Raw genomic sequence first — 13,937 nt, 5'->3', positions numbered from 1 at the left:
TTGAACAACTCAACACTATTAAAAATATACCGTTATGTTGTCGTTTAACTTATGATTATTACATTTTAAAATGTAATATGTTAGAATATATTGGACTATATAGAATAAGATTATATACGATCCGAAACTCGTTTCAGAAGTAAACGTGTATAACCAAAGCTACAATATATCTTTTTTTAATATTTTATTTTCTTTTCTTTGAATTGATGTATACGAAATTCAAGCTTTATATGCATTTATTGTGGAACTTTGGTTTATAAAAATAAACTGTTAAAATCCGTTTAACAAAGGAAATGTCAAAGTGTAAATATCAATGTTTTAATGTTTAATGACGTTCCAGCAGTATTAAATGAATTGTAATTATTGGACAATTGAGCTGGGCGGATAAAATCAAATACAACCTTCCCTCCAGAACTATGTGGTACAAGAGCAATATTTACATTTTCTCGTGCAAGTTTCAAAGCACAGTACTAAAAATATGTTATATATAAATATGATTGGATATTTTGCATATAAAATATAATATTTAAAAATAAAATATAAATAAAACATCTATTCCATTAGAACAGTAATATACACCCCTTATAGTTGTAATATAATACTTTTTCTGTTTAAAGCTTTAGGACAAACTATATTAAATTGGAAGGGTTATGTGAGGAATAAACTGGAATATCTGGACGTTTTCCTTGTTCACTTAAACATGAAATCAGTAACACAACGTTTCTATTGAGATTTGGCAATCTATCTCACCGTTTTATGTGGAATAACTTACCTAACACATAACTATAATATATTTTGAAAATTTCAAAAAACAAAATCACTCCAAGCGTTTAAGGAACGCTTTTAGTGTAGAAATCAACAACCGTGTTGTGAGTCAACCCTAAGCCACCATATCTTTAGCGAGCATCACAGTTTAAAAAACAAAACACTAATTATTAAAAAAACAGAAAAGTAAACTAAGAATTACAGGTCACAATTTAAAATTGAATGAGTCAACCACTAATACCTACTTAAATATAACACCGTAGTTTTGATTTTGTTTAACTTATGGCATTACTGTAATATGAGGTAGAAAGGACGCCAACACCACAAACTCGTAACAGGCTTTGCTTGGGTATTGGACATGTAAATATTTCAAGTCTAATATAGCTATGTGTCACGAAACTCGTTATGAGATGAAGTAAAACGTTTGTAACCTACATACAGGTGGACAAAACCGACATAATCTTTTTGAATATTTTATTTTCTTTTCTTTGAATAAGAATGTATAGAAATTTTACAAGCTGTATAATGCATTTTACTTTAGTTTATAAAAGAAATGTAAAATCCATCACAAAGGGGAAAATGTCAAAGTGTAAATATCAATGTTATAATGTGAATGACGTTCCAGCAGTATTAAATGAATTGTAATTATTGGACTAATGAGGCTATCAATAACGCTCAGACAAACTCCCTTCATCGGAACATGCACTGTCTTTCGATTTTCATTCCGATGTTACTAAGCATTTCAAAAAGTAAGCTTGTACTGAACACATCCTGTTAAGTCTAATATTATGGTTCATTTCCGAGATATCATGCAAGAACAATAGAAAGACGGATATACTTTGAATGAAATTTTATTCGTGCTTTTATGTGATGGCTTCGCTAAAGCTCAGCCAATTGCAATATAATAATCCATAATTAATTTATAGAGAGTTTCATTTAAGAATTAAAATTTGCTTTTTTATAATAATGGAAGGGTGTGGAGAGGTAACTGGATATTTGACGTTTTTCCTTTGTTAAGTCTAAACAATAGCTGCCTGACGCTATTGACGCGAATGTAACACAACGTTCGATTGATTTCATCCACTTACAACAAACACATAACAAATTATATAATGGCACATTACTTGCAGAAACCTAATAGTTTACCAACATGTGTTACTAAATGAATCTAGGTTTTTATATAACAAAGTAACAAAATCCAGAGCGTTAAAAGGCCGAACGCAATGAATGTTGTTATCCTTGTTATGTAAGATCCGTTTTAAGTGAAAATCGCACAATATTTTAAACCTACACTTAAAAAAAACAAAATCCACTTACTATTACTAGACTAAACTAGCATGAACTTAAGAGTTACACCGGTCACAATCAAAAATTGAATGATCACCAACTTTTGCATCTCATTTAACAATAGTTTAAACTCAAACCCATATGGTCTTCCAACTTTTAATATGAGGTAGAAGGACGCCACACCACATATGAACTCGTAACAGGCTTTCAAATGCTCCCCTGTGGTAAAATGTCAAGTCTTAGCTATGTCACTGTTGGGAGTAGATGTTATGCGGATACATACAGTATGGGATAACATCCTTTCATTGAAGACAGATCCGTTCGGGAAAAGAATGTAGTCGAAACTTCTACATCCCACAAACAGAAAAAAGAGAAATTTGGTGACCTCCATCTTCTAAACCTTTGATATCGGATTATCTAAATAACGCTCAGGGTCAAAGCATAATACGCTACATGCATTTATGAAACCTTTCCGATTGAATACTCATGCAAAAGTGAAGCTTGACTGTGCCAAATCTGTTTGCTACAATATGTTCTTACTTTCCGAGATATCATGCTACGTACCCTCAATTTCAGAAAGGACGGATGTATTATTCAATAGTTAAAAGCTATTTTGGATAATGGTATTAACTTTAGAGTTAGTTCTCCTTCAAAATGTATCAGCCTGAATTAATATATAATCATAATTATTTTACAGAAGAGTTTTTCTAATTTAATGACTTTGTTAATTAGCTGTTTGGGGGGGGGGGGGGGGGAGGCCCCAGGTACAAAAGTACGGAGTAATAATAACAGTTACTAACCAACAGCTGCCTGACGCTATTGACGCGTAAATCGTATTGTTTAACCATCTATACAACATACCACATTATCAACATTATATTTTATAATGCAGGTAACAGTATACTTGCAGACAATAATAGTTACACAAATGGTTGTTCTAATTTAAAATGATTAGACACTGTATAACGCACAATAATTGTATAATGCCCTAAATGATTTATTATCATGATTACTAGATCTTCCTATTATTTAGTGATTACGAAATGATTATTACTTGCAAGGTAGACATCCAGTTTACTAGACAAGTGTAAACTGCAAAGTTTGGAGTTACAACGGGAAAACCGAGTACCCAAAGAAAAGCTTACGAAATTAAGCGTTTAACACTGAGACTCAATTACCCATTGATTGATCTTCCGTGTTTGAACTTTTATGTAACCTTAGGCTGGACAAGGAAAGTTTCACAATGCTCCCCTGTGTGTCCGTAAGGTTTGGCAACTGGGATAGGTAAATGTACGCATTCGTATTGTGATGAGTGCTCCTCCTTTCCTGGATTGAAGCCCTATCGAGGGAATTGGTCGATACTTCTAATTAGTTAATAAGCCACAACTTCATTGTTTTAAGGCGTTGCAAAATACACTTCTAAAGCTTTGATAACTTCGCTCTTAATATTCTAAACAGTGGTCCCTCTGTCAAAGCTTTTCTTGCTCTTACTCCATGTGAAACCTGATTGGAATACTGATAAGAACTATTAATGCTTATTGCATTACTCCGTGATTCAAGCTTCGTACCCTTCAATGTCATACTATCATGTTGATTAGAAGATTTTTGGAAATAAATGGGATTAAAAACAGCCTTATGTTTCCTTCAAAAGTAACCCTGGACATTTTTTTATATGTTTTGTTAATAGCTTAATTTATGACTTTGTTTAACCAAATATACTGGTTCAATTATTCCTAAAAGAAATAATGTGTGTAAAATATTGATTGCTGAAATTATTGCCGTTTTTTAATGATAGAAACATTGGTATTTTAAAAGCAGGTATATCTCTGCTATTACGTTATCTAGCGACAGTAATTATATAATACAAAATTTTTTTCTAAACATTTTACAAAATAAATCATTGATTAATCATCACTGTATAACGCTTCACTATTTCTTTAATAAATGACTACCAAGTTTCAATACATTTTTCCACGTTTCGCATCCCTTTAAATATTACTCTCTTCTAGTATCAAACACATATATAAGTTCTGTGATGTATCATGAGAGAGATCCTAGCAAAGTTAGATATTTATAAAAATATTTTATAACGTATTAATTGATCTAGCAATCTATCTAAAACTGACCCAAAAAAAGAGATACTTCATTAAAATAGCGTTTAATACGGAGATGAATTCCTTTGATTGTTTAGTGAATGTGTTGAAAAGAAATTGCTGGTGTCTGTCACTGCTGGGCAAATGTATAACCCCTAAGTAAGATACGGATTTTTAAACACCGACAGGATTAGGAAATGGTAACTTTTTGATCAGTTAAAAATGAAACATTTAGGATTATTTTGTGAATTCAGTGCTATTTGCAATCAAACTTTCCTTGGATGATCGCCTAGAGTGTTTTTTAAACATTAAAATGCTTGATTGAAGACACACATTTCATTAGAATGATTTGGAGGGGATAGTTTGCTAAGAGTCAGTGGAACAACAGAACAGCGCTTTAAAACCGTCGGTCTAGTATATGTTGGCCAGTCAAGTACCTGGGTCCCTGTACATTGAAACGAATTATATACGTTCATTATTAAGAATCTAGAAGAAACTCAAGATAGTAGATCAAAATTTAGTTGTGACATACTGAAATGTTATACTATCACTCATTTAGAAGTTTTTGGACGTCCCAACAAAAAAGTACAGGCCTTATGAACTTAAATGTATGTTTTACACTGTTCTTTTGTTTTGATAACTAGCTTATATATAAGGAATATAGCACTCACATGACGTTCAATTTTATTTGTCAGGGTGTCAGCACAATATTTCGGGATTGCTTTATTATTGCCGTTATAAAGATTAGAAATTGGTTAAGTATATCATAAAACGTGCTATTTTATATAAGTGCAAGTCACAAGACACAGCATAGTTTATTTTTTTAGGTAACATTTTAGTCAGTAGGAAACCCAAGGATAAATAAATTCATTGATAATCAAGATGAGTGCAATCATGTCACATCTTTAACTTTATGTAAAATTAGAAGCACATTTAGCTTTCATACATATTACGTTTCCTCCCTGCGTAACATGTTATTCCTCTTGACAGCGAGAAACTCATAAGTTCTGGAATGTAATGGATGCATAGGTCCACACAAGTTTGAGCCACATAGCCAGTTCGTTTTCAAGTTGAAACTAAATAATGACTAGTCGTAGTATTTATTAATCTGCTTCCTAAAACTTCAAAGAGATGACTTCATTAAACACCTAGACAATCCCAATGTTTTACAATGTCTTGGAATGACTGAATGTAAAATATATTGTGTCTGTAATTGGAGAATTTCTAAATACTATTAGATAAACTCGTTCCTCCTCCCTTCCAATTTATTTAAACTGTTTGACATTAGAGGAAGTGGCGATACTTTTTTGATGTTCTAGAATGAGTTAAGTAATGATGAATATTATTTAACTGCATTAATATCAACATGATTCCACGGGTCTATAATTAGACCTTATTGCCTTCATGCGGACTGAGCATTATTACAGCGAAGTATGATTGCATAAGGAATCAGTCTGGGCCCCTAAGTAAGTCAGTGAACCAACTTACACAGCCTTACTACAGCAGTACACTTCCCTTGGTGTAATGTACCATACACAGGTTATCATTGAACATATTGCAGAAAACCGTATTTATTTATAAAATATAGCAAAAAATCATATAGTGAAGATAGCATACGAAATTATAGATGCATAGCATGAAAAATATAAGTCTCATCCTGAACGATTTTTCGGGAACAAGCGACGTTATATAGACATTGACAGTTATACTTTGAACGTCATTTTCATTGTCATGCTTAGTTCTACACAGCTATTGTTATAGGTAACCATAATATTCAAATAGGCAGTATTGACCACAGGATAAATATAACATATCTGTATAAACATTTACAACTAGTAGTCTGATGAGCAGCGACGAAATCATGTCAGACATTATTTATAACATGTAACGCATGAAGCACGGTTTTGATTTGCAGTCATCATAATAGAATCGCGATTTGTTGACCGTTTTGCGTAACAGGCGGTAGGTAATGACACGGGGAGGCTACTTTCTGTTTAAATGAATAGATGTAATGATGCATAGCCACACAAGGATGTTGAGATCTTGTTATTAAGCCAGTTCGTCTATATAGGATTTATGCCTATATTATATATCTACTAGTCGTAGCTGATATATAAAATATATATAAATTATAATATGGATATAAAAATATATATATAAGGAATCTGCTATATATCCCAAAATATATTATATATGCCTAATGGATAATAATCTATGGTAAATAGAATTTAAGTAGGCATATATATAGAAGAAGAATCCTTACACTATAGATATATATATAGTGTAAGGGGATGTTTTGTGTGTAATTAAATATAATATGAATCGGTGTTGTAAAGAGCCCGTAAATTTAGGCGATTATTTTATGCATATGCTCCGTTTATGTGTGTTAGAATTGTTAGTAAAATTTATATTGATTATAATATATGTATGACTACAAATACTATAATCAACGCATATTATATATTTCCATTTATTATTAAATACTAAAGGCCTCTTGCGGACTGAGCTTATTACGCGAAAGTAGGTGCAGTAAAGGGGAATTTGGGCCCCGAATCAGAAACTCATCTGAACAAGCCTTATAGAAGTACGAACTCCCTCGGTGATTTAAAGTTCCAATACAGCAGGTTATTAGAACATTAGGCAGATAACTCCGTATTTGTTGTAAACATTCAAAAACAATTGCTCTTGCAATAATATGGTACTTTTCCTTAATGAACAGTACTTTTCACACTACGAGGAAATTAGAGATGTGTAAGAGATTGCTGTATGTAAGCCAATGTTCTACTAGTCCGGATGGTTGGAAAAACCGACGTATGAAAGCGGATTAAAGTCGCGTTTCTTCATCTAGTTAACAACCGTCTTTGTAATGCATCGGGGACACACGCAAACATAATTAACATGTCAATGCAGTTGATGTAATCTATCGTAAAAACACTGGTATCTCCTTATATTCTGTGATTTAAATCACATCTGTAGTCTGTTCAGAGCGAAACTAATAACCAAATTGGAAGTTAGCACACACTGCAACATGAATGTGCGCTCGGTTTGGCGATTTGCAGTCATCACTTTCTTTTGGGTGAACTGCCAACAAACGCGATAATCTATTATGGACCGTAAAAGTATAAAAACAACTATCATTATTGTCGTTAGGTGACGAGAGTGGTGAGTGTAGGGTGTGTGGTGGGCGTGGTGGGGTGTTTGTGAGTGTGAATGATGTGTGTGTGTGTGTGTTGTGTGTGTGTGCTCTGTGTGACCCTTGCTGCCCGCCCTGTCCTCCTGTTATTACTGTGTGTGTGTCTGTCTGGATGAAAACAAACTCTCTTTCTAAGACTTATGAATTTCAGTACTTATTCACTTTTTAAATGGATGTATAGGATGTTTGTTGTGTATTTAAAATGTGAAATTATTTCGGTGTTGTATAGCCCGAATAATTTACAGATTTTCAATGGCTATTTGATTTTCACTCACAAAACGTATTTGGTTAGTAAATTTTCTATTGAGTATTATATACTTTGGAGTCTAAATGTGGGGCATCTCCATCAAAAGGAACATTATCGTTTATATGTAATCCCTCAAAAATTTATTAATCTGTAATTTAGTTTGAAACATCATTTAAATATTTCCTTGATTCCAATATTTATTCTTCCAAAACTGGAGGGGCGATATAAAATCCATGAACCATCAGTATTTAACCAGAAGCATTGTACTTTTGTTTATTTACAGAAGTTCTTAAATATGGTTTCAAATCAGCTGCAAACTTTTAAATCATTGTATTCCCGGTTACTATATCTGCCACTAAATCCTAAAGGCCATATTTCCTTCCCGCCACTCCCCCCCTTACTCCCCCACAACCTCCCCCCCCCGTCCCCCCCGCCCCCCCGCGGACGTTTCCCCTGATTTCCCCACCCCGCCTCCAGCGACCTACCACTACAACAAACAAGGAGTAGACCCTATTATTTATCCACCCTGTGCCCACCCCCCCCAACCCGCCGCACCACCGCACCTTCACACACCCACACAACACCTGCCCCCCACGTAGTAATCGACTATGGGCGTTCGACAAATTGCCAGCTTATCATCATGGTCTGTGCACAGTTTTTTGCCTGCCCACCGTACTACGATGGCAATACCTCCGAAGTTGCGCCTCCATACCACACACCACCCCCGAAAATCTACCTAAAGACTTTGGATTAGATCACAGACTCCAAACTCCCAAACCCCAATGAGAACACAGTTTAATATTTCGTTAACAAGTCGGAGCACGTCTTCAAACGCGTTTCCATCTACTACGCATTTAAAACCGTATTTAATTTAATCCGTATATTAATCTATTTTAAAATCCCCAGCCAATAAAAGAAATAAATATAACAGAAAAACTTACATCGTCATATCCTGCCCTATACACACTCCCTCCACCTACACTCTACAGAAAATAAACATAATAACACTCTGTTATCTATTACGTGAAAAATAATGAAATGCCTGTAATTTTCATATTTATCTATAAATCAATGCCAAAGCAGAGTAACAAATTGTGCAAGTTAGCACATACTTATGATTTTTAAATACTATGTAATTCAATGCGCCAGCTGATTTTTATATGACATATATAATATATGGTCTCTTTGACCTCCCCACCCCCCCCCACCACCAGCATATACCAACCCCCCCCCCCCCCCCCCCCCACCCCCCCCCCCCCCCCCCCCCCCCCCCGCCCCCCCCACAGAGGCCACTACCACCTACGATAATGCCATATGAGTTGCATCTCTCAAAACTCACCAGTCTGATCCTGAGTTCACAACGCTAGTACTTTTTACCCACCCCCCTAATAGATTATTCCCATTCAAGGGCATGCTACATTTGAGTATACTACCCCCATGATACATACTAAGACTATTTTAAACCAATGAATACCACAAGTCATTTAGAGTGTGACCTTGTAATTCAACCTGTACCAGCTACGAGAAAAATCGTCCAAGAAGTATAAAGCGGAGAGAGATTCGTCCAAACCTCGTACGCAACCAGAGGCACCGCATATCCGTTAATCCAGAACCGTGCTCCGCATTTTCGATCCGCCCCAGTACTCAGGAATCATTTTCCGCCGATGCGTGTGCGAGTCGATATGTACGCTCTGTCGTGGTGTGCTGCATGAGGTTGGACTCTCACACGCATCTGCAGACGCCGCGTAAAAAACATCACTCACTCACGTAAACGATGTAGCTCAGTAAAGAGTGCGGTATTGTCTGTTCGTTCCCTTACTATTTATCACTTATTCCCATCGACCCCATTATGTCCCCCCCCTGTCATTGTCGAGCCAGCCCCCCTCCCCCATAATTTATATCCCGTCCCCCACCCGACACTTCAACAGTGTAACCCCCCAGTTTTAAATACCCCCCCCCACCCAAAGAACATGCAGAGAGTCAATTCACATCAAACCCAGTTTCATGAAAAGGATGGCAAAGTTCTCTGCACCTTTTAGCCTATGTTTCCGTTCTACAACACGGTAAAGCCCCCCCCTCCACTGTACACTGCTCACTAGGACCAACCCCAGATCCCCCCCTACCTCGGCCCACGCGACCCATCTCCACCCCCACGTACACACCAAAATATTAAGGATCCGCGCTAATGTTACTTTGCCCGTCCGCGTCGTGTCCACCCCAAGTCGTTGACTCCCCCCACGGTATTTACAACACGTTTCACTAATACGTTCATTTCTAACTCCCAGAGTTACTTAGTTTACAGACCCCCCCCCCCACCAATGCAACCACTTACTATATATATGTGAATGCCCGTCATTTTGTCGAGAGAACAAGCATTACAGGCTATTGACTGGTTTTACACGTAAGTGTGAAAGTCTGTTTAGATACCTGTTAGTACTATATGTGCCTGTCAGTCTCCCCACACTAACTTTCAGTCCATATCTTTTTCAACATAGCCCATGTAACAAACCATTACACGCCCATATGTGACGCCGATACCACCCTCATGACGTTTGTTGAATGCCCTATAGGAGGCGGGCCATATTCACTTCTCTTTGAGATCATACCAAATACACAGCACAGTCTATCAACGCCGAGCACCCCCAGTGGAATAAAGGATACTCTATAACGTTGCTCGATATTGATGTCCTGCCTATGAATCCTTATACTGCAATTAAGATTAATTCTAGCTATTTTCTCTTATCCTAGTAGACCGCGCCAACAACTAGTCCATTACACATGCACGCTATTAGATAAGTTCGCTAAATTTCTGCAACTCAAACTGTTAAAGTTTGTTGTTAACACACTCCGAGGAGGTGCCAATTATTGAGAGTCCGACGCCAGTGCAACCAAACTATACACGATGCTCACTAACTAGACTTCTTGGCTATAAAGAAACCGGCATCGGCGATGAAACTGGTTTTGCCTCTTCCATGGCAATATAATCTCAGTCACTCATAAACTAGACATACACTTTTATTATAGTAGTAGAAAATATGAGTGATGTCTACAAGATAGCCACTGTAATCTCTGAAACAAATATAACCGCGCATTACTCACCACATCCACTACTCAACGAAATTCTGCAGAAAATTAAGTAATTAACCCACTAAAAGAAAGAAGAGATAGTCACGCGCGGTCGATTCCTGCTTTCCCCACTCACCCCTCGCTGACACACTGGAATCACTTTAGCACATAATAACATCAAGCAGCCAAAGATCACGTGTATTTCAAATGGTATCATAAATGTGTTTATATCCACAGGCATTATTCTTCTATCGTGCCTCTACCCACACCATTTCTTGCTACTTAGCGTCATGAAAACAAACTCATCATACTCCGTGGCATCTCGTATACAATGCGCCACTGAATAGTAGAATGGGCACACCCCATTTAATGTCTGATGCTGGAACACGATAGTAAATCGCGATACCTAAAAGACGTCTTTGGAGCTGACCCTTTACTGTACCCTATACGATGTCATTATTAAGCTATCAGCGCATTACTCCTTGTTCGACGTCTACTGAAACGAATAATACGTAAACCATTCAACCAGCACGTTTATCAATTGAAGATTGGTCCCTTAGGACCATAGTCGAAGCCGAATATCATTTAATAGATCTCATCAGATATTTTCTTAATTGTATTTATTGCCTTTTTATATATCATATTGTTAGAAAATATTCGACGTGCACAGTAACAGAGAGCGATGACCATCCTGGTAGGCCTATGATCAATAAGTAGAATCATTTCACCTGCCTGAAGTGGTTAATGGAACAAAACTAAAACCAATAGTTTAGGACACTAAACCTCTACACCTGTACCTTCCTAAGCTCAACTTGCTGATTAAATTAGCTTAACACAAAACCAATGAAGTCCGTTCAAAAAAACCAATAAGCGTTTTTATAGTTGAGGTAAATTCCTTAAAATAACTATGCTAGAGCGTCACCTGTTGGTAATAAACAACTAGGTGTTCATATGAGGGCTGTTGCATATGCTTCTATACAAAACGGTATAACTATATATGCGGTGGCGATTTGTATTAGCTTTAATAACTAATTAGGGCTAACATATTTAAGCCTGGCAACAATCTTTGAGGTTTCCGACAAATGGTTAACAGAAATATGCAACCGGTAATCGACTTAGTGCTTTAGAAAATAATTTAACGCCATCGAGGAATTCAGGACAGGCTGAGGCAAAGTGCCGGCAGTCCAGCCGACAAACATTAACGTAATAACCATTACCCTCATGTCATGTCGAAATGCAAAGTAGTCTATCACCATACCGGCCCCACCCCAAACTGACCCCCACCGTAGGAGGAACCAGCGCACAACCTCAAGCATCCTATGCCCTGGACACTATATTAATTCTTAGTAATGTCTTTGTATTTCAAATTATAGAGTATACACACATATAAATGCGTTTTCTGTAAAACTATGTTAGTTTGTTCGATTTATACACTTTTCTCAAGAAAATGCTAATTCCATAGGTAGCGGTTGATTCTTTTTTTAAATTATTTTTTAAGTATAATTATCTGCATTATTGATTTACATATATTTGCCCTTATATTTAGTATTATTTAATTATTTATTACATTACAGAATAAATTATTTTTTTATTTATATTTTATTACGACAACAGAAATGAGAAAAAAACCCGATTTCACACTACAAGATTTATGTATGAAAAGACTTTGTTATAACTATTGTATTCAATCTAATGTTAAATTTATATTTATATTAGTGCAGGAGCAATATAATAATACAAATGAATATATGGCTATATACCATTTTAAGAATAGTTTACAAAGAATATATGGTACCTAAAATTCATTATTCAAATTAACAAATATGCGGGGATAGGCCCATTCAAGGGCTACTCCCCTTAATATTGCGTATAACAACTAAATAACTCACGTAGTAGACATGGGCGGCGACAAATTGCAGCTACATTTCCCGCCTACCCGCAAGTGTTTATAAACGTGAAAACGTCTACATGGCATTAAAGTTGTAAGGATTTTACATGTTCTTAAAAACACACACTAAAATCACATAACAAAAATCAAAGAAAACCAAAAAAATCCTACTACGAACACAGTTTATTATTCGTTAGAACGACAACTGGAGCTAATAAAAACAAAAAACACCATTATCACACTACAACATAGATTAATTTAATGACATTTAATCTATACACAACAAAACCATACACTTTACAACAATACAGAAAAATATATACTATTCACCATACAAACTATTACCAGAAAATAAACAATACTCTGGATATTTTAACCCAACAGACACACATAATTGCCTGGTAAATTATCCTAAATAAAAAAAGCTGAGTTTGTGCAAAGTAAAACATACTTATGGAATTACAATACGTATGTATTAATTGCACATTTTAATATTATTTATACAAACCACCCCCACCCTCAAACCCTTCTTTACCCCAATCACCACTCCTCCCCTAAGTATCTAGACTAGAGAGGACAACACACCCTTCCATTCTTACTGAGTTGGTCCATCTCTCCCAGCCACCTCCTACACCGCACACTAAATGGTCATATCCCCCCCGAAATACTCCTGTCCCCCCCACATACATACTGTATACACATTCAAACAAAACACCATATTTGAGGATAAAAAATCTAAGCTAAGGACTATTTTAATATTATATGCATTTGTTATTTATTTTCAACTGATCCCAAATCCATACAACCCCATAAAAAAAACCATACTAAGGAATCTAGTATTATAAATATTCGTCAACAACATAAGATGAACGTAATATCACAGACAAATATATAAGAAATCCAAAATTGAAAGTATTTTTTGATTACTTATTACTAAATCCATTTCAGACTGCAAAAAACATACCCCCTTCCCATCCCCTATACCTGCATAAGGTTGCTGCAATGAGGTTGGATGCACCATCTGTGTATCCGGCAATATAAAGACGTGCACCTCTAAATATATGATTGGAAACGATGTATCTCTAAGTAAGAGGCGGTAGTGTAAGGTCAGATTCCCTTGAGAACATTATTATTCATTATTTCATCGTAATGTCACGGTGTACATTCATATTGCTGGCAATGAAAGTTATATCCTCATCCGCTTCTTATAGTGAAAGTTTTAAATAAACAAGGTGACATCAGTGCAAAGACACCGCAATAGACGTGCATGAAAAGTTAAATGGCCAATGTTACCTTCTGCACCTTATCGCCATTTTCGTTCTAGGTGTAAAGGTAACAAGATAAGGGATTATTTTTCCTTTACCGACATAGCAGCCAAAAATACCGGACTCGTTTAAT

This window comes from Homalodisca vitripennis, chromosome 5, assembly GCF_021130785.1.
Source record: "Homalodisca vitripennis isolate AUS2020 chromosome 5, UT_GWSS_2.1, whole genome shotgun sequence".
NCBI classification, from domain to species: domain Eukaryota; kingdom Metazoa; phylum Arthropoda; class Insecta; order Hemiptera; family Cicadellidae; genus Homalodisca; species Homalodisca vitripennis.
This window is presented reverse-complemented; position numbering follows the sequence as displayed.